Genomic DNA, 22829 nt, shown 5'->3' with positions numbered 1-22829 from the left:
ATAAGAGAAGAGTGGACACACGCGTCCCCTCAAATAACTGAGGGGACGTGACTCAAATGACAACAATGAATTTCTAAAGACACTAGAACATTGTGCTCAAAACATTACCCCAACCGCTCCTTAAAGAAACTTTGACTAGCATTTACCATTATTTCTGGCAGTTAGTTTCTCTGAGCCAAACTTCCCAATCAGTCTCCATAGTGCTTGCCCGGGGTTCTCCCGTCTTCATCATCTACCTGGCCTCATGCTCTGATACCCCCTTAAGTCTTTGAAACTGGGATCACTGTGTTCCCCCGTGTTTGGTCTTGTCCCAGACTCTGAATCTAGTGCTATCTTAAAAGTAGGTAGAATTTAAAGAGTTTTACACTAATCCTTTTGTGGCTCAGCACTACATCGCAACTATACTGCTCATATTGGTTTGACATCATACACAGAGGATAGTTGAATAAGAGGATACTCGCCTTTATCTGTGGGACCAGTCACCCAAACCAGGTCACTTAGTCTGAGATTTTGTCCTCTCCTCCCCTTTGAAATTCTTCAGAGTTCTAAGTTCTGCTCTGACCACATATTATTATATCTGAGTCTCCAGTTATTTGTGTGGGGTTCTGGTAAGCTTGTCACTCTCAAATATGCAATCCATACAGATAGATGGGTGGAACAGTTCGCTTTGTGAAAGTACTATTCAAATAGGACTGCCCTAACTTTCAGTAGAATCATTTAAATTAAACTTGATTTAATCTAGAATCAATAGTACTTGAGTCAGAAAACAGCATGACTTAATAAAATCCATACTCACATTATGGAAGGACTATATAAATTTATAACTGTATTTTGGTAAAATTAAAAGTATAAACACAAATCTTCAAATATCTGAAGAACTGGTTTCCTTTTATAATTCAGGGTACCCTACCCTAAATGACTTAAGTTTAACTAATCCTCAGAAATCTTCTTTTGATTAAGTAAATCAAATCTGAATGCTTTTCACCATGAAAAAGATAATTTTAAAAAGTCTATTTATGATAAATTTGGTGCCTTGGATATTATGACCACTTTCTTTTTTAAAAGTTTCTCTTTTTAATCAGTAAAAATTATATCCGGCAAAGAAAACCTACCCATCAAAAGTAAACAAATCTGGCTCAGTTTTGTTTCAACTCCTATATCAAAGCCAGAGTAGAGACATTATTTATGTATTCGGGTAATCCGTACTCAAATAAGGGTGGAGTTATAATTTAGGGAAGTTTTATCTTTAGTCTAGCTTCAGTTTTGTTCTGTTTGTTTGTATGTTTGTTGTGAGGGGGCAGTGGTATTTAAAATTGCCCAGGTGGTTCTGGGCTTACCCCTTCTTTGCCAAAGAGCCTGAGAATGAGATCAGGGAAAGTGCAAGGCAATAGAAATAAAAACAAAAATAAGCAAATGGGACCTAGTCAAACCTATAAGCTTTTGCACAGCAAAGGAAACCATAAACACAATGAAAAAACATATGGAATAGGAGAAAATATTGGCAAACGATGCAACCGACAAGAGCTTAATTTCCAAAATATTCAGGCAGCTCATACAACTCAACAACAATAACAAAAACCCAAACAACCCACTTGAAAAATGGTCAGGAGACCTAAATAGATATCTATCCAAAGAAGAAATACAGATAGCCAAAAGCCTCAAGAAAAGATGCTCAACATCACTAATTGTCAGAGAAATGCAAATCATAACTACAATGAGGTGTCACTTCACACTAGTCAGAATGGCTTTAAAAAGCCTACAAATAACAAATGTAGAGAGGGTGTGGAGAAAATAGAACACTCTTACACAGTTCAGTTCAGTTCAGTCACTCAGTCGTGTCCGACTCTTTGAGACCCCACAGTCAACAACATGCCAGGCTTCCCTGTCCATCATCAATTCCTGGAGCTTGCTCAAACTCACGTCCATTGAGTCAGTGATGCCATCCAACCATCTCACCCTCCGTCATCCCCTTATCCTCCCAACTTCAATCTTTCCCAGCATCAGGGTCTTTTCCAATGAGTCAGTTCTTTGCATCAGGTGGCCAAAGTACTGTAGTTTCAGCTTCAGCATCAGTCTTTCCAGTGAATATTCACGACTGATTTCCTTTAGGATGGACTGGTTGGATTGCCTTGCAAGTCCAGGGGACTCTCAAGAGTCTTATCCAACACCACAGTTCAAAAGCATCAATTCTCTGGCAATCAACTTTGTTTATAGTCCAACTCTCACATCCATACATGACTACTGGAAAAACCATAGCTTTGACTAGATGGACCTTTGTTGGCAAAGTACTATTGGTGAGTTATAAATTGGTGCAGCCATTATGGAGAAGACTATGGAGGTTCCTTACAAAACTAAAAATAGAGTTGCCATATGATCCAGGAATCCTACTCCTGGGCATATATCCAGACAAAACTATAATTCAAAAAGATACATGTACCCCTATGTTCATAGCAGCACTGTTTACAATAGCCCAGACATGAAAACAACCTAAATGTCCATCCACAGATGAATAGATAAAAAAGATATAGCATGTATATGTGATTGAATATTAATCAGTCATAAAAAGAAGGAAATAATGCCATTTGTAGCAACATGAATTGACCTAGAGAAGGAAATCGTAGAAAGACAAGTATCATATGATATCACTTATATGTGGAACGGAATCTAAAATATCACACAAATGAATTTATCTACAAAACAAAAACAAACTCATAGATATAAAGAACAGACCTGTTGCCAAGGGGGAGGCTGGGTAAAGGAATGGAAGATTGGGCATTTGAGATTAGTAGGGATGAACTACTACACATAGAATGGATACACAAGAAAACTATACTGTGTAGCATAGGGAAGTATATTCAATATTCTGTGATAAACCATAATGGAAAAGCTTATGAAAAAGAATATATATTATGTGTAACTGGGTCACTTTCCTGTACAGAAGACATAAACACAACATTATAAATCTATAATACTTCAAAAAAATTTAAAAAAAAAAAGATCAGGGAAAGAGGCTTTGCTGTCCCTACTCAAGGGAGGTGCCTGATTGCCTATGAGCCTTTCCAGCTAACAGTCTTCATTGACTGGCAGGCTGAGGGGAGCACTCAGCCCTTCTCATCCAAGGCCCAGCCAGCTGATGTGGACTGTGCCCATCTCCAGCACCGTCATGCAACCTCCCCAACTGAAGCCGCACTGATGAGAGGTGTAATTGCTTCTTTCACTGAGGAATCAGACAAGCATCTCAAAGCAAACCAGAGAAAGAAGACTGGGAACTGGGGCTCTATTTTTAGCCCATTTCCTCAGAGAAACTCAAGAAAAATCCAAGAGGTGAGAATTTAGGCCTTGGGCGGTTGCCACACATAGATACTTCCTTCTGACTAATTCTCTCATCATCCCAACCCTCCCATGTCACCTCCCCTCAGCCTATCTAGAAGCCACTGTCTCTTGGCCAGTGTTCCACCTCCCTCCTCCAAAGAGCCACTCCCTCAATCATTTAAGCAAGGCTAACCCTCTATTCCAATTGGTTTCTGAAAATTCTTATGGTTTCTCTATCAGCTGAAGTTCATGAAGTTTTTATCTTGCTGATAGCTCCTGCAGGCTTCAAAAGGGTGGATGAACTCGGAGCTGTAATTCCGTGAAGAAAAACAGTATAGAGCTTGATTTTGGTTGGCTCTCCAGAAGTGAAATGAGAGGTGAATACAAAAACATATCGTGAGCAGCTCAGATACAAAAACAGAACTCTGACCCACCATCTGCAGCATCCACCAACATGAGGTCTACAGTAACCAGCCCTGGAAGCCGGACTTGCAGGAAGTCAGATCACCAGGTCCAGCCACCAATTCAAGAAACCAAACAACAACTCCTGCAACAATTAGCCCAAATAGCAACAATTTGATTAATAACTGATGTATCCCTTAATTTTTGCCCCCCTTCCAACTTGGGACCAACCACAAAAAGTCAAACATGCAACCCAAACCAATCACATTGGCTGCCCTGCTTCTGGTCAGCCCACTCAAGCTTCCCCAGGCCAACAGTCTCAATTCAGGGGATACTGAGTATATTTGAAGCTTTCTTTTTTATCACTGTAAATTTTTCCCACTCCTCTGCCTACCTTTGAATTTCTGCCAAAATGGAAGAAATGGTACCTGACTTCCATAAGCTCTGAATAAATAGCCTTTGCTTGTTCCCATTTGGTTGGTCTTCATTTATTTCCACAGGAGCCTGGTGCTAAGTTCTTCCCTGACTAAGGGCAAGCACATTTCATCACAGCAGGAATTAATTCATTATTATTTAATCAATTAATTAATTATCCTAGGGAGGCTCAGTCCACTATTCTCACATGAAGGAAATATGTTCCTCATATTAGTTGCTTTTAAAGCTACTTCTTGAGAACCTTGAGAAATAACTGACATTATTTGCTAAAGGAACATTAACTCCTACTTGTTCCTGCTTTTACCACCAGGAGCCCACACATTAGCTGAGAATGGCTCTGTCTGAGTCAACCAGGATAGACGTGCAATTTTCCAATAGATTATTTATGATCTTGGTTGGGGGAGGGTCATTTCATTCCATCTCACTACATTTAATTTACTTTTCCCCAATTTGAAAGCAAAAGATTTTTTGAAAGTCATACAAACCAACATAATGAAGGACATGCAGTATAAGATACTACCTTTAGAAAGAGCCCAAGGAGAAGAAAAATCTGAAAGACAAATCTTTACCTAAAAGAAAATCTCACACACAGAGATTGTTTTATCAGTTATTTCCATTATCATGAAACAGGAGTAATGGGGACAGGATTCAAGTATTTTAAGGGTTTCTTTAATTTGTTGAAACCATGTGGCAAACCAGAAAATAAAAGACCAAAAGATTTATAAGGGAATGCTTTTTATATTTATTGATTTAAACAGAGATGTGTAAATCTTTAATTTATTTAAATTATATGTGGAGGTAGAAGATGAAGCATAAGTTTTACAACCACTGAGATACAGTATTTGGAAAACAGAAGAGCCTACAGATTATGTATTTGCATGAGAAATTGAAGAAGTTTCCAAAGACCAAACAAACAAACATATTCTGAAAGAGGAAATTATATCAGGCTTGACCCAATAGCAACATCCCAGTCACCAAACGAGAGGAGCAACACAGTTAGATTTGCTGTGCATAGAACTGACTGGCAAGTGAATACTAAACGAGCTTTTCATCCTCATAAATCCCCATGACTTTCAGTACTAGTACACCAGGAGGACATGGCCCTGCGTGGGGAGGGTTCTTCCCTCTGAGTGCCGCCAGCACAGAGCAGGAAGCAACCAAGAGGCATGGTCTTCCCCACTGGCAGCAGCAGAGAAGAACCACAGCAATCAGGTTCCCCGGTGACCCTGCTCTAAGCCTTAGAGCAGCGGAAGACGCCCCGTTTACAGAGGACTGGAAACGGCATCCTTGGCTAATCAGCATCAGCTCCATCATCAATGCTGGACACCCATGGAAGGGATAAGCGGGGCTTCCCAGAGAGCAGAGGCCATGGAGGAGGACTGGTCGTACATTCACAATACACAGAGAAACAAGTGAGAAAGGAGCATAGAAATAAATGCAGACAATTTTGAGTGGGGCTAGAGTCCCCAAATAAGAGGGAAAGATGAGAAGCAGAAGAATGTTATTTGTCATCATTCATATGATCCCATTTTTCTTCACAATGATGTGTGGTTTGCAGAAACACTAGTTTACAGGTATATAATTTTCTTTTCAGAGATGCTATTCTGAAAATTTTTAAATGATGTGTTTTCTATTTCTCTCCTTCCATTCATCATCACTTTGAAACATGATTTCTCTGCCATCATGACCCCAAAGAAAATGCCTTCAGACTGGAAGAGGACATAAAGGAAAAACCTCTATGGCAGAAGAAAAGCAGAGGAGAGAGAGTTAAGGACGATGAGGCAGGTAGGCATAAATGTCCTCCTTCCAGGTCCAGGTAAAAATCCTGAAGGACAGTAGTGGCAGTGAGATGGGCAGAACCCAAGGACATCCAGGCAGCAGCTGGCCTCCTCAGGGATGGCCCAGGAGAACCTGCCGACTTCTAGGAGTAGCCTGACATGTGACGCAGCGCCACATCCAGAGAGCACAGTAGTACACTGGCTAATGGAGAGGGCATGGCAGATGAGCCTGAGGTTCTGCTCTTGGTTTTCCACTGCCTTTGCATGGCTTCAGGGACTTGTGGAGGCCTGCATGTCTGATAGGGAGCAGGCAGAGATGCAGAGGCACTAAAAGAACTGTCAAGAAAAGGGCCAGAGTCACAGACTTCAATGATGATAGCACACATTTCCAAGAGTCCAGGGGTCAGATGCCCCTCAGTGCTCACCAGTCTGATCAGAACACAAAATGCAGAGGATGCCTGGCAGAAAATGAGCCTCTCCACCCTGACAGCACAAGAAGGCATCAAGGCCCTCCTCCCACATAAGGCAAGATGCCATCTCAGAAGATCCAGAGCAAGAGAAAAGCTGAAAACCAAGCATTTACCTGAAAGAGAATGCCAAGCAAGAGAGATGATTAAGGAGTCAGAAAATTATTTTGCAACTTCAGAATTCTTTCCTACCAGTCCCCTACCCCACCGCATTGAGAGACCTAAGAGAAAGGCCTCACAAGGAAATGATATCAATTGCAGAAAAGACAAAGTTCCATCCCATTTTCACATCCCAGTTAACCCCATATATATCTATGCTATAATAGGATTCCCTCAAAATGTTTCAGTATTTTAAAATATGTCTTCAATCATAGAGTTTATGAGAGGAAATGCAATTGACATGGAGTGAGGAAAAGAAAGCTCATAAGACAAATGGATGAAGACTATTTTGGGAAGTTTCCTGTTTGGTAGAGAATAGCCAAGGGACTTGGTAGGAGGTTGAAGGTGAGGGCACGCGGAACACTGCAGAGAACTCCACCCTGAGGAAGGTGAGCACACAGCACAGTGCCGCTTGTCAAAGAGAGGACTCGTGATGGGCATGCAGAACACACCGGGACAGCAGGAGATGTCAGCATTAATTATGACAAACCTGTAACTGATGGAGATATCGGCATTTTCAAAACGTGTTTCCAAAGTTTGATGAATCGACACCTTTACCTTCAAATGACAGCGAGAAAAATGGTGAGGCATTTTTTTTCTGTATGCTGCATGCTAAACTTTAAAATTCAGTATTATTTCAGAATCATATTTTATTGATTCCCATGGAGTTTAAGGTAAATGAGTTGTCTAAAAAATAGAATCATGACAGAAAGATCATTCTGATTCTAACTTATTACAGGTACTGTATGGAGTTATTTACAATAAAGAAGGCGCATGTTTCCAGGAAGAGCCTGGAGTTTTGTCAATGCAATTTTTCACAATACTACACTAGCTTTGATGTAGGATAGAGTAGAATTACAAATATTTTGTCTCTGGAGGGGCTAACAGAGATCTGGAAGCGCTCTCCAAAATATCTCCTAAAAATATATCTAATCTCCAAACGTCACACCATTATCCACATTATTCTTAAATAGTAAGGTTCTTAAATTTTCTAGCTTACATCTATGCTAAGTCCATTCCTTGCTAGGCAGCAATTCTGAGTGCTCCTGATAAAGTGGGGAACAGACACCTGGAATGGGGGTTTACACGAGAAGCTCCCAAAGGGAGAGTGAATCAGGCAAACACCACTGAACCAGAGGCAAACACCACTGAGCCAGAGACAAACTCCAATCGAGGCAGACAGCTGAGGATCCTGTGTATATGCTAGGTCACTTGGTTTTTCCTTCACCCTAAGCAGGGAGGAAGTAGAAATAAAAGTTAAAGGTCTGTCCTGCTAAAGACCATTAAAGCAGAGCTCAATAGAAACCATCTGATTGGAACAATAATTACACAAAAGAGAGAAAAGCATTCTCCCTGACACAGGAACTGGAATCATTAGAAATCTGGAAAAGACAGAGCATGCTTAGCCCCTGCAAAGCTCCAATGCCTTAGCAGAAGAAGAACACCATGGCCCCGGCAGAAGTGGCAGTGATGTGCAGGTGGGGCCTCAGTGCTGGACAGGGGAGACAGTGATGCGGGGAGTAACAGCTGTTCAACAGAGAGTGTTAGCAAAGGCATCAGGACCAGAGGACGTCACGTGACCACTGTCTGGCCTTGATCATGATCACAACTGAAACATCTCAAGGACTTCTAGATATAACTGCTTTGGGGAGGGAAAAGAACTTTGTAGGCGACAGAGCTCCTGAATGGGTAGACAAACACAAAAGACGCACGGCACAGGTTATTACTGTTAACATCACCCCGAATGTAAGATTAGGTGAGTCTAGCTGGATAATACAGATTACATAGATGTCCAAGGTAAGTTTCCCCACAATCCTCCTCAGAGATCCAGGAATGCATAACCTGGGGCCAAGGACCCTGGAACAATGTATTTTTTAAAATAAAACCATAATTTTTCAAAATTCTATGTATGTATCTTTATGGATATTTTTCTAGTGAAAATATTCATAACTTTTATCTGCTTCTCAAAGGGCTATGTGACATTCCCCACCCTCTAAAATGAGAACCTGGAGTCTTTATTGCTGTATCTCATTTCCTAGGATGCAGCAGAGATGGGAAAAGCCTCTTTTCTGTCCACTGAGACCTTTGGAGTGGACAGAAAATAGCTTTCAAAGCTCTGTGATTAAGGGCACCTTTGATCTTCAGGATTTTTGCCCCTGCAATGTCAGAAACTCCCATCCACGTGATGGTGTCATGCTTTCTTTCCTCCATCCTCCAGACTTGGAGCACACAGCTGAGCCATCTAAGAGGCCCTGGACTGGGTTGACTCTACTCAAAAGACTCTCATAAGATCCAGGGTGACAATGCAAGTTGCAAAAATATAGCCCATTTGCACATCCTTTATAAACCTTTCATAAGAATTTCCCCCCCACAGCCCATGGAAAATTGTAAAAGCCAGAGTTGAGTGAAGACTGTAAAATCAGGCTCTGTATATTTAGCAACAAGCACTGTCTGGATAGAGAGATAAGATATTGGACCTGCTCTGGTGGACATTCTTTATAGGCAAGGAGACAAAAATGTAATTTTTTAGTTTTATGGTCACAGCAGCTTTAGCTGATAGCAGAGAAGAATCCCATTTTCTTGTTGAGATCTGTAGGCATTTTATATGTGTCTTGGAATGAAAAAGAAAAGAAAAAAAAGCATAAAGTCATGGTTAAACATCAGATGATGAACAGACATTTTTCTCTTTTTAGTGACTACATTCCAGCGCTGTTAAGCTGGGGCATTGTAATGATAAATCCAATCAAATACGAAAAAGTTGCCAGTCTATAAACTTTGTCCAGCACCACTGACCTTGTAGGTAATTCAGTTCTGTTGCAATAATTGCCAGGAGAACAAATTATAAATATAGGCCATTGCTACTATAAGCAAAATCCACTGCAAAAGCAGTTAGTTCTGAAATAAATTGCCTATGGAATCTACCAGATCCCCAAGGTCTTTCCATTGTATTCAATAGTTAAGATTCTAACATGAGCAGTAAATCAAAAATTCTAGTTTCCAGGGATTCTCTCCTAAGAACTTTAAAAAGTGTCTTAAAATGTATTTTACTATGCATATGAAAGCCCAAAATAGAATTGGTCACTTCAAAAATTATTTCCCTGTGATCCATTGAGATAATCCAGCAAGTTATGGTGACACGTAAGGACATATTTATACTAAAAAGGGAATTTTTCAAAGGACATTTCTTCTGATAAATTTGTCTTTTAGTGACAATAATTACTTATTTCAGAGATACTTAACCACTAATGCTGGGATAATCTCAAGATACAACTGCACATTTTTAGAAATTTAAGCCAAAATTAATCAATCTATCTAATTTCAACTAAGGGGAGAAGAAATATTCTCTCAAGACCACATTTTCTTATGAGCCTATAAGTTTAAGGTGGCAGTATAATTGGAAAGAAATTTATTAAAGGGCCGGAAATTACCCTCAAATTAAAACATTTACAGCCTAAAGCTGTAATTAGAGCAAAGGTAAAGGCAAGAGATTCACATAGAAATCTAGGCTGCTCCTGACTGCTCCTTGGATGCCATCTTTGCTAATTCATTATCTTGTTTTCATGGTTAATTACGGGGGCTCCCCAAGGTGTGATAATTACTTTTCTGCTTCTTTTTCCTTTTCCTCTATTTTATTCATTAACTTTCATGATTTGAACAATTCACATAGAAATTGAGCTAACATTGATAGATGCCCCTGATTGTTAAGCACTATACTAGGCACTTTTAGAGTTAACTGTAAGCCTGTGTGAAGTGCCTAATTCCCCTGATTATTCCTTTCCACCAAAGAGTTCCATGTGACTTCCTTAGCTCTATCAAGAGGAAGACAATGGGAAGTCAAGAGGCAGGGGTCTATCATTGATGAGGGCAAGTTATTAGATCTCTCCCAGTCTCAGTAAAATAAAGATGCTGAACTAGATCAGAAGTTGCAAAACTGATCCATTGGCAAACCCAGCCTTCAGACATATTTGTTTGGCCTGCACCATTATTTATAATCTGAAAGGTTATATAAAAATCTGGATTTCTATCTCCTCTTGAAAAAGTAGAAGACCTAAGCCTGATTTCTTTGATGGTAATAACTGGTTGCAGTCAAGCGGTAGCTGCCCCTTTAGGTTATTCCCTAAAATTTCCAAAATCCCCTGTTGTGTTACAAGTGTTCCCCTTTATTCATTTACTTTATATGACTTGCCTGTCAACCAGATGGTCAACCTCAACACTAAAATGCACAGGTTTTACTTCTAAATATTACTCATTGTTGACTTTATTTCAGGCTTTCTTCCTGGCCTGAAAATACCTCCCAAGTCCAATACCAGAAGTATACATTTGAAACCTACCACAAATTTTTAAGAGTTATTATAAATAAATTCATATCTTTTATTGTGGGCAACTCATCCCTTTGTAAAATCTGTTTGACCATTTTTGTCATATCTAAATTCCCAATACTTTAAAATATCTTCACATTCTTCCCTACTTTACTCATAACCCCTTCTCAGAAATGACAGTTTCCATCTTCTTATACCCAGTTTATTACACTCAAGGCCAAAATTCTTATTAAGACTCTTTCTTACCAATTCCTAAATTGAAAATAAGAACAACCATATTCCTTTAAACTCTATAAAGCTTCTAATAACTTAGTGCATCCCCTAACAAGCAACCATAGGTTTCAAGGATTTTTGTAGCAGAATGCAAGTTGCTATCCTAGAGCCATTTCCTCCTCTTTCCTTAGTTACCTGGGATGGCAATGCAAACGGTTAAAAGACCACATTGCACAGAAACTCTGACAGCAAAGTGTGGCTATGTGGTTAAGCTCTGGCCAATGAGACAAGCAGAAGTCCTATGTGGAAATTCTGGGAAAACTGCTTAAAAGCAACTTGATTGGAAGAAAAATTTCCCCTTCTGCCTCTTTTCCTGCTTCTAGACTGCAAAACAGATTTGATGACCAGAGTTTCAGAAGGCACTTTGGACCAAGAGGTAATACTTTTGAGAATGAAAGCTGTGACCCCAGATGAGAAGAATGATAGGAGCTTGGATTCCTGATGACCAGAAAGCACTGTACTAGTATTCACTGTGTCACATTAACATACTAATATATTAATGTTTCATAAACTTTTTTGTTTAATATTATTAAGTCTAATCTTTCTGATTAGCAGCTGAATCTAATTCTACAAAACAAAGGTGGACTACCTTCTCCAGCTGACTCATTTTCCTAGTGATCCCTTTCATTTTCTCTACTTAAATCATGATGACACTTCTTCTTGCAAAACTGTTCATATTTCAGCTCTTCTATGAAGACTACCCAATTTGAGAGTATCAAGCCTTTGTCACCCCTCTTATTCCAGAACCCTGTCTGTCCCTCATCTTTCAAGTTTCTTTCCTAGCTATTTCCTCAGCACTGAAGCCAAAATGTTTTACATAAACAGATCAGAATCAAAGAATGGGGAGAACCTCAGTAGAAAGGAAGAGAAGAAGAGTTGGAATCAATCAGGGAAAGAAAGGCGAAAACTTCAGTTATTTCCCAATTAGCTGTGGAGCATTTGGTTTGGTTTTCACTCATGAAGTGTCTGCTTCCCCTCAGCACAGAGTGAGTCATAAAAAAAGCAGACTTTGGGGAAAGCTCCAATTTAAAAGGTATAGTGTGAAAGTGTTAGTCACTCAGTCATGTCTGACTCTTTGCAACCCTATGGACTATAGCCCGCCAGGCTTCTCTGCCCATGGGATTCTCCAGGCAATGTTACTGGAGTAGGTAGCCATTCCCTTCTCCAGGGGATCTTCCCAACCCAGGGATCGAATGTCAGGTCTCCTGTATTGCAGGCAGATCGTTTACCATCTAAGCCACCAGGGGTAAAAGAGGTACTGAATACCACAAGTCAAAGTTAGTTACTATTGCTAAGTGGCTGAAGGTTGGCCCTGAGCTTGAAACACAGATTGAACTTCAACACAACACCCAGAACCAACCACCATTCTCGCACAGTCCATGGTCTATAGGAGAAGATCACTAAGACTATTACTGATCTCAAAATGTGTTATTTGAATCCCACTTCTCAGGTCATCTTTAATTTCTCAGAAAACCACAAGATGCATGGTAGTAAGAACCATGGGCTCTATTACCTCTAACTACTTCTTTACTTTCCCTGCCATTCTGATCCCATTATAGTAAAATCTATTACAGAAATCTCTTTCATCATCTCTTCTCTTTATGAGGAGTTATCTTGTTACTTTCCAGGAAAGTAGAATGTCACAAAGATCACAATCAGAGAAAATAAAATGATATAACAATATCCATGATAGAAAAAGAAAAACTAATGGGCCACTGACCTTAATATATTTGTGTACCCAGGGGTGAGGTATGTGAAATTCCTTGAAGCCTCCTCACTTTCAAAGTAATTGAAGAGATCACTTATTTGTTGAGTCATTAAGCTTTCCTAAAATACTTAAGGGGAAAAGCACAGTTATTATATCTCAGAACTTCATCCAGACTATAAAAAAGCATCAGGATTGAACATGAAATATGAGGCTGTCCCAGAAGAGTATGAACCCAGCACAGAAAGCGTGAATGTGGGTGAAGTCAACCAAAGACCCAGGCAACAGGTTATATCAACAAAGATGTGTTAGCAAGTAGCCAAGTCCAAGCACTAGATTGAAATGCTCAGTTACTTTTCTTTTTTAATTCAAGATACTGAAAACCAAGACAAACTTGTTAAAACAAAGCAGAAAATAAACTGACTCAGATTAGGGTTAAGATAGATGGTTGAGATATCTACACATAACAGAATCACTTGGCTGCATACCAGAAACTAATACAGCATTGTAAACCAACTATTCTTCAATAAAATAATAGTAATAAAGACATGGATTCTTGGAAGGATTCAAATGAATCCTTGTTGTGAATTCAAATTCACAAGATGGTCTGCATCTGTCACCTCCACTTGACTCTCCTCTTCTCTGTATATTAGCTACATTTTTTAACACAGTCACCTTCAATGCCCATAAATGATTGCTGCAGCTCCATACCACACAATTCCTTAGACCTTAGCTTGCAAGAACTAAAGGCTATGTTTCTTGACAGAGTCTACAAAAGAGCTTTTATTGTCACTCTAATGCAATCTGCTTGAGTCACATGCCTAGCCTTGAACCCATGTAAAGGGCTAGCAAATATGAATGACTTAAGACAAGGTTATGCCACAGAAACTGTGAAGTAATAAATATGTGTTGTTTGAAGTCAGAAAAAAACACTGGGTCATCTATGCCACTTCTGCGATTGGGGAAGGCATGGCTCCTAAAGCGATTTGGGATGTGGTTACCAAAGAAGGCATAATGGATAAATGATAGGTATAAATACTCACTACACAGGCATGTTGGACTCTGATTCTGGACGTATGCATATGTAAGAAGCAAAGATAGGGGCACCAAGAAAAAAACAGGAGAGAAGAATCAATTTATCAAAATTGTTAACAAATTGGAATCCTAGTTATTATAAAAGGTGCACAGGTCAGTAGAAAAGTAACAGAAAGTAGAAAACTGGGTAAAACTCCCTAACTCCCACAAGCTAAGGTCAAGATTTGTCTTAGATGCTGGTCAGAGTATGGCTGTCTCACATCCTTCATGGCAAGAGAAACACCTCAGAGGCAGAGCCTGGCATTTTTCTGCTGAAGAACGAAAGGGGGCTTGAGCTGGATGCAGAGTAAGAAAGATTAGCTTCACCTAATTTACTTAAAATCATGGTCTTTTCATTTCCTTGGCAATGATGAGGATAAGAAGAAAGTGCCTAGCTGCTTAGTTTTCATGACCCATGGAGAAGTCCTTCTAAAGGAATCAATGGTTGCATCTAAGGTCTTGAAACTGTCAAAACTAGGCAACTTAGCCCAGACTGCAAAAAAGTGACTAAAGAAATTAGGCCAAGTGGCTAGGAAAGCAACTGAAGGCCTTGATTTGGATTCTGAACTTGTTTCTTATCTCAACTCCTATCAAAAGATGCAATTCAAAAGCCTGAGAGAGAAGGGCACTCAGTGAAAGCCCTTGTGTGTCAGCTGGGGGCTGCCTAATAGATGATGACAGCCTGACGCCTCTCCTGGAGAGCATCATGACAGGTCTGGATACTTGAAATCATCAGCTGCCAGAGGCGAGGTTCCAAGCAGCTATTGCCAGGCATGGAAAAAATGGAGACTCATGTGAGCAGGCAGCCTGCAAAACCCCAAGAACAGCAACTGAATGGGCAAGGAAAGCGGGGTGTTGTGTCCCGATCCTGATTGCTACACAAAGCTCAAATCTACCGTAAGCAAGCGCATGCCAACTACCAGTGCAGCTTGAAAGGGAAGTTGTTTTCCGGGGCTCTTCTAACTGCACTTCTGTCCTTGCTGTGTCGGACTTTCCCACTCTCCCTCCATCAAGCCAGGTCCTTGTACTGCCAGGTCACTGCTGACTGTACTTATCCCACAGTTCTACACGGAAGGTCCGAATTCCATCCTGATACAGAGATTTTCCATTTAATATTCTCATTCTAACAAGTTTGGTGTTACATCCCTAGATTGGTTTGAGCAATAGAGTAGGCTTATTCTAAATCTTGTGGCTTAGCTGGTAAAGAATCCGCCTGCAATGCAGGAGGCCTGGGTTCTATCCCTGGGTTGGGAAGATCCCCTGGAGAAAGGAAAGGCTACCCATTCCAGTATTCTGGCCTGGAGAATTACATGGACTATACAGTCCATGGGGTCTCAAAGCGTCAGGCATGACTGAGGTAACTTTCACAATCTAAATCTGAACATATGTCATAGTAGAATGCTCCAGAATTCCTTGTCCAAATATTCATTTCCTGTCAAGCTTAATGTTGGATTCTGTTCCCAAAATTCCTTTGCCAATTCAAATTATTTAGTATGTACCTTGATTAAAGCATCAGAGTATGTATTGACACTTATTATGAATGTGTTTGTGTGTTATGCCACCAAATAGGTAACATATCCATTCAAGACAGAAACAGAAAATTAATATTTGCACCTGCGTAACAACTGGAGATGCTAGAAACTTTTCTTTCTCATTGTGGTTGTTGTTCAGTCACTAAGTTGTGTCCAACTCTTTGCAATCCCATGGGCTACAGCTTGCCAGGCATCCCTGTCCATCAGTAACTCCTGGAGCTTGCTCAAACTCATGTTCATTGAGTTGGTGATCCTCACTCCTTCAGTCAGTTCAGTCACTCAGTCATGTCCAACTCTTTGTGACCCCATGGACTGCAACACGCCAGGCTTCCCTGTCCATCACTAACTCCTGGAGCTTGTTCAAACTCACGTCCATCACATTAGTGATGCCATCCAACCATCTCATCCTCTATCGTCCCCTTCTCCTCCTGCCTTCAATCTTTCCCAGCATCAGGGTCTTTTCCAGTCAGTTCTTCACATCAGGTGGCCAAAGTATAGGAGCTTCAGTTCCAGCATCAGTCCTTCCAAAGAATATTCAGGACTGATTTCCTTTAGGATTAACTGGTTGGATCTCCTTGCAGTCCAAGGGATTCTCAAGAGTCTTCTCCAACACCACCATTCAAAAGCATCAATTCTTTGGCGCTAAGCTTTCTTTACAGTCCAACTCTCACATCCATACATAACTACTGGAAAAACCATAACTTAGACTAGACGGACCTTTGTTGGCTAAATAATGTTTCTACTTTTCAATATGATGTCTAGTTTGGTCATAGCTCCTTACCTAAAGCTATATTCATGACCACTGTGTATATTTCCTTTCCTATTCTGAGCTCTAGAATTAGTCCCCTTTTCTGACAAGATAACTTTCACGAGCTTGTATATCAAATCAATTTTGCCATCAGCCCCACCCCAACCCCACTCAAGAAGGCAGGTTTCTAAGAACCATAAGCAAGCTTCTCTCTGGACATTTCATTATTTTGTTCCACCTGCCTGTCAATATATTTTTTTACCTCCTTTAGACTAGCATGAGGCCTCTGACTTGCTAAGAAACAACCTGTTCCCACTTGCCAATTTCTATATGTTATGGGACATTATGTTCCATCCACCTGGCTAGACCTTTCCTGCTTCCCTGAAGCTTGGCCAGGGTCTGCCCTCCATATGGCCATGAACACTGTCTGTCTTGGCCACTTCACTATGTAAAGTTCTGGCCTATATATAACACATAATCAATAATAGTATTTGTTTTTATATCTTCAAATAATTGAAAATAAGAAAATGATCACCTTACTATAAGCCTGGATCTATGCAGTACCTCTGAACACCTGAAAGTAAGTTTTCCTTTTTAGACCATCTAAAATATATTATTATTATTATTTATTCTTATCCAAACACTAATTGCTCCAGCACACAGATCAGTTTCTCAAGCTTTGTCACTGAAAACACCCTTACTTCAGAGAATAAATCCATACTTCATGGGACAGTTTTATCCACTCTAGTATTCTTGCCTGGATAATTCCCATGGACAGAGGAGCCAGGAGGGCTACAGTCTATGGGGTTGCAAAAAGTCAGACATGACTGAGTGACTAAGCACATAAGCTATAATGTCTTTGAATTCTGTTTTGTTTTGTTTTGTTTAATTATTCTTTGGCTATGCCATGCAACTTGTAGGATCTTAGTTCCTTGACCACAGATTAAACCTGAGCCCTGGGAAGCACCAAGTCCTAACCACTGGATCACCAGGGAATTCCTAAACTCTAATGTTTTAGCTCATAAGTAAATACAAGTTTAGCTTATACCTTCTTATAAAATTAATACATATATTGTACATAATACACTTCATATATATTTTACTTTCACATACATCCATATTCTGTCAGCATGTACTCACAGCCTAGTCTGATAATGCAAGTAGATCAAGATTAATATTCTTTTCAGAAGAAAATGTTAAGACCTATTGCTGCTACTACTGCTAAGTCGTTTCAGTCGTGTCCGACTCTGTGCAACCCCATAGACGGCAGCCCTCCAGGCTCTTCCATCCCTGGGATTCTCCAGGCAAGAACACTGGAGCAGGTTACCATTTCCTTCTTCAATGCATGCACACATGCTAAGTCGCTTCAGTCATGTCCAACTTTGTGCAGTCTTAGGGATAGCAGCCCACCAGGCTCCTCTGTCCACAGGATTCTCCAGGCAAGAATACTGGATTGGTTTGCCATTCCCTTCCCCATAAGATCTATTGGACTGAGTACAATATGACTGAGAAAGTCCACCTCCTTTAGCTTTCTTAAAAATCTACCTTATTTTCCCTTTCTCCATGTCCCCCATGAAACAGGATAGCTATGCTTCCCAAAGAATGTTGTGAAGTTACAAAGTTTCTATTTTTCCTTCAAAAGGAAAGTATCACTCCCCAGCTACCTCATATAAGATGAAACACATGAGGTGATTTTCATTCCTAACTCTATTGAAAATACATTTAATCTAGGTACTGCCTTTGCCTGCACATTCATATCTATAATTAGTAATATCAGTACATGCTTTTTTCTACCTTTTTTTTTTTTTTACTGTTTCTTTACCTTTCAAATGAAAAAAAAATTTTTAGCATAACATATTTGAAAGAAAAGTCAACTTTTTTTACTTAGATTAAGACACTGTTGTGCCCATTAATAAAAACTATATATCAATTAAGAACTTCAAGTAGATAACAGAGTCCAAAAATGTTACTTTAATGAGAGGTTGATGGCCTTTTACCCAGAAGACTTAAAACAAGACAAACACAAATTCACCTGGGAGCACAGTCCTTTGAAAATGAAACAGTAGAGTTCACAAAACAATAGTACTTGTTGCAATGTGGTAGAGAGGGAAGAAAGGATAGGGATCAGAAGAGTAGATATCAGTATCTGAAGATCATAGTCCTGGAGGAGTCCTCAGGTCCTTGTTGATCTCACTGTGTCTTCAAGTATTAGACACAATTCCCTTTGCAGAAAACAGGGAAAGAGAGGAATAAAGGCTTCTTTGAAAAGCACTGATAAAGAGATCCCTGGAGGATTTCTGAGCTCTTGAAACAATCTTCATGGCAACAGCTTGATTCTGCTTCCTGCTACAGTGAAGGCTGCTGGAATATGAATTAGGAGCAAAGCTTTGGGGCTATCTGCAAGTTCATGTTAAAATTTGATTTCCCAAACTCAGGAATACAGTTGATCCAGAATTAAATCTAAGCAGTGCTTTAAAATTGCCCTACAAAGAACCTCAGCGCATTAAATAAGCACCAACTAACTTTGCTCTTACAAGCAGTCTCAGGGGGAAAACTTGGGGGAAGATTCCATCATTCTCATGTTAAAGACCCAGAAATGTCTGCAGAAAACTGCATCTCACCAATAGTCATAATATCTCACAATGTCATAAAAAATTATGTATGGAAATTGCTTCTCAATATACAACCATCCATATTATACCTCTTCACACTTATTTTTAAATTGTAATAAATCTAGTTACTATTTACTAGTAATAAATCTATTTACTATTATAACATCTCTTTCCCATGCCAAATCATTGCATGTTTTTCTTCAACAAAATTACATACTCTAAAACAAATAAAAAACCAACAAGCCTGAAATATAGACATTGGGGAGGGACAATGTATAAAACAGAAAATGACTAAAATAGGCACCTTGTATAAAATATGTAACATAGATACTTATTATCTGTATCTGTCTTAGAGCACTTTTGATATGTGGGTTCACAATCTCTTATTTCCTCAGTTTCCATCAACTGTAACACTAACTAAACATTTTTGAGATCAAATACTAAATCGTAATCCCTTTATTCTTCTGTGTGAAAATGAGTTTGATCTTCTTATTTAGCAACTTTAAGATCAATGGCATTAAGTTCAAGTGGTTCATCAGTACTTCCCATTTAATTAATTTTGTTGGGTTATTGAAATTCTTTATTGAATTAGTGACTAAAAGTTAAATAGCTTCTCTTGCATGTCACCTGGAAGTTGGTGATAGGGGCATGTATACAGTGATAGTCCTTTATGGCATGAATTGTTCCTATAAGTGTTTTCTAGCTTGGAAAAAAATAAATAAAGGAAGGAAGCTTTATCTCAAAGAGTGGTAGTTTCCACTATATAATCTTACTACCTAAAAGTTGACAATGATCAGCATTCTTGTTCTGATCCAATGCTGTATCATGCTATGATATTTTCAAAGGTATTTACGTAACACATAGTGCTGTCAGCACCCGTAATGTAGCTGAGCAACCATGAGATGAGCCTCCTGTGCACAGACAAATATCTACATGTACATGAAACATGTCCTAAATTTCTGTCCTCTTATTGTTGGTTATCTGGTTTCTTTTGTTATCAATCTAATAGAATGTCTCAGTTTCAGAAACTATGCCCTAAAATAGACCTAAAAGGAGCTCATGTTATGTGCAAAGGACAGTGCTTTGCTAATGGACTGTTGCCCATAGATAGCCTTTATAGAAAGCCTCCTTTTTGACAGTTGTGATAAAACAGAATTTCTAAAATGAACTCTTAAAAAGTACTTTGCCCTAGTCCCCAGAAACTGTGGCACTAAGATATCACACACATGTATACGTTTTGTTACATGACAAAAAGGACATTGTAGATGGAATTATGTCTCCTAGCCTGCTCACCTTAACATGGGGAGATTACCCTGGACTGTCTGGTTAGCCCAATGTGGTCACATGCATCCTTAAAAACAGAAGATGTGTTCTGGCTGGTGGCTGAAGAGCAAGTAAAGGGGAAGTATGACAGATCCAAAGCAGGAGAAGGCTTCAATGTACCACTGCTGCTTAAAGATGGAGGGGGCCACAAGGGAAGAGGGGCACAAAGAGTGGACCCTGACTGATGGCCAGTAAGAAAATGAGGATCTTAGTCCAGAAACAGCAAAAAATCACCTGTTTCTGCCAACAACAAGAATGAGCCCAGAAAGGAATTTTCCCCCAGAGCTTCTAGGCGAGAGGCTAGCCATAGAAGACAACCTAGAAGAAAGGGACAAACTCTTAGAAGGCTATAATCTCCCAAAATTGAACCAGGAAGAAATAGGAAATATGAACAAACAAATTATCAGTAATTAAACTGAATCAGTACTTTTAAAACTCCCAGCAAACAAAAGTACAGAACCAGATGGCTACACAGGTGAATTATATCAAACATTTAGAGATGAGCTAACACTTACTCTTCTGTAACTATTCAAAAAAATTGCAGAGGAAGGAATACTTCCAAACTCATTTTATGAGGCCAGCATCACCTTGATACCAAAACCAAAGATATCACACAAAAGAAGAAAATTACAGACCAGAATCACTACCAAACACAGACACAAAAATCTTCAACAAAATACTAGCAAAGAGAGTTCAACAATACATTAGAAGGATATTACATCATGGTCAAGTGGGATTTATCCCTGTGATTCAAGGATTTTTCAGTATCTCCAAATCTATCAATGTGATACAACACATTATGAAATTGTTAGAAGAATAAAAGCTGTAAAATAGCGTCAATAGATGCAGAAAAGAGTTTTTTATAATGTTCAACATCCACTCATGATAAAAACTGTCATCAGAGTTGGTATAGAGAGAACATGTGTACTCAGTCACTTCAGTCATGTCTGACTCTTTACGACCCCAAGGACTATAGCCCACCAGGCTCCTCTGTCCATGGGATTCTCCAGGCAACAACACTGGAATGGACTGCCATTTCCTTCTCCAGGGGATCTTCCCGACCCAAGAATCGAACCCATAGAGGGAACATGTCCCAATATAATAATGGCCATTTATAACAAATCCACTGCTAACATCATACACAATGGTGAAAAGCTGAAAGTATTTCTTCCAAGATAAGAGGATGGAGAATCGTGTCCAATGAGTGTGAAGAAGCAGAATGATCCAGGTGACCGTGGAAGTGACCTGTGACCTGCTAGAGGTAGAGATAACAATGTAATCACCGGAGCTGTGAATGCCGGTTTTCAGGGTTTAGCTATCTGCACGTATGATTAAGATTTTGTAGAATTTCACTTTTCAGGAGAGAAGTTCGTAAAGACTAGTTCTTCACAGTCTGAAAGTTTAAGTGGATGTTATTGTTAAAAAAATAATAATTGCTCCCAGTTCAGGGCTTAAGTCAAAAATCCTCAAGATCATGCCAAAATGTCTCCCAGCCAGCCATGTTGGAGCCTGCGGAGGCCTGCTGGGAACAGGACATCTAAACCCACAAACATGTCTGGAAGCCTGGGGTCCAAAGCCATTTTTTTCTGGCTCTACTGGGGGTATTTTGAACTAGAGGGAGCACACAGTTCTTAAAATTAAAGGTGTTTATGCTCTAGATAAAACTGAATTCTATGTAGGCAGGGGGTGTGATTATGTGCACAAAGCAAAGAACAGCACCGTAATTCCTGTTGGAAAACCAAACAAAACCAGACTAGTCTGGGGAGGTGTAACTTGCATCCATGGAAGCAGGGGTATGGTTCATGCCACACCCTGAAGCAGTCTTCCTGCTCAGTCCACTGTACACAGAATCCAAGTGATGCTATACCCTTCAAGGTAAATGTACTGAAAAGTAAACAAATGGAAGTATGGACTTGTTCTCTTGTTAAAGATAAAAAAGATCACCCCAAAATGCCTTTGTTTAAAGTGATTATTTTGGTGAACTCAGCCTACATAAAATTGAACATATCCTAAGTAATGCCAGGGATTTTTCCTTCCATCTCAATGATATCTAGAGACTTGGTTTAGTAGTATCTCCTTCTGTCACCCAATTCCACACCCACCCCCGCCCCCCAGAAAAAAACATTCCCTGTACCAGAAGGATATACATTTAGCATTGATGAAATGACAACTGCTAGGTGCCAAGACATTTTATTAGGTACTGAAGATGATCAAAGATGAATAAGATAGAACACTCTTTTCTTAAGAAGATTCAAGAGATGAAGTAGTATAGAAGACCCAAAGCAAGGAAACATTCAATTACTAAGCTGTCAAAGATCTTGAGAAGAAACCTAGAAATTGGAACCTAGAAGGCAAACAGCTTCCTGAAGTTAAAAGTGGCACAGGACATAGAATGGGAAACTCTGTCAGAGCCCTCATAAGAGATGCTGTGCATTTGTTTAATTTTTTGGCTCACCTTTAAAACAGACCTCTATATATAGAAATGGCAGAGAAGTGTGATGAATAGCTTTAATAAGTGAAAAACACAGCTGAGAAAAATACTGTTAAAATTTCATCTATAGACATCTTAGTCTAATCAAATGGAAAAATCAATCAGAAGACACTGGATCTGTGTTTTCCTGATAGTTCTATAGCTAAGCCAGCATCCTAGGAGCTGGGGTTTGTTTTTATTACTTGTGTTATTAATTTAT

Source organism: Dama dama, chromosome 9, assembly GCF_033118175.1.
Source record: "Dama dama isolate Ldn47 chromosome 9, ASM3311817v1, whole genome shotgun sequence".
NCBI classification, from domain to species: domain Eukaryota; kingdom Metazoa; phylum Chordata; class Mammalia; order Artiodactyla; family Cervidae; genus Dama; species Dama dama.
The sequence above is the reverse complement of the archived record's forward strand: the minus strand, read 5'-3'. Positions refer to the sequence as shown.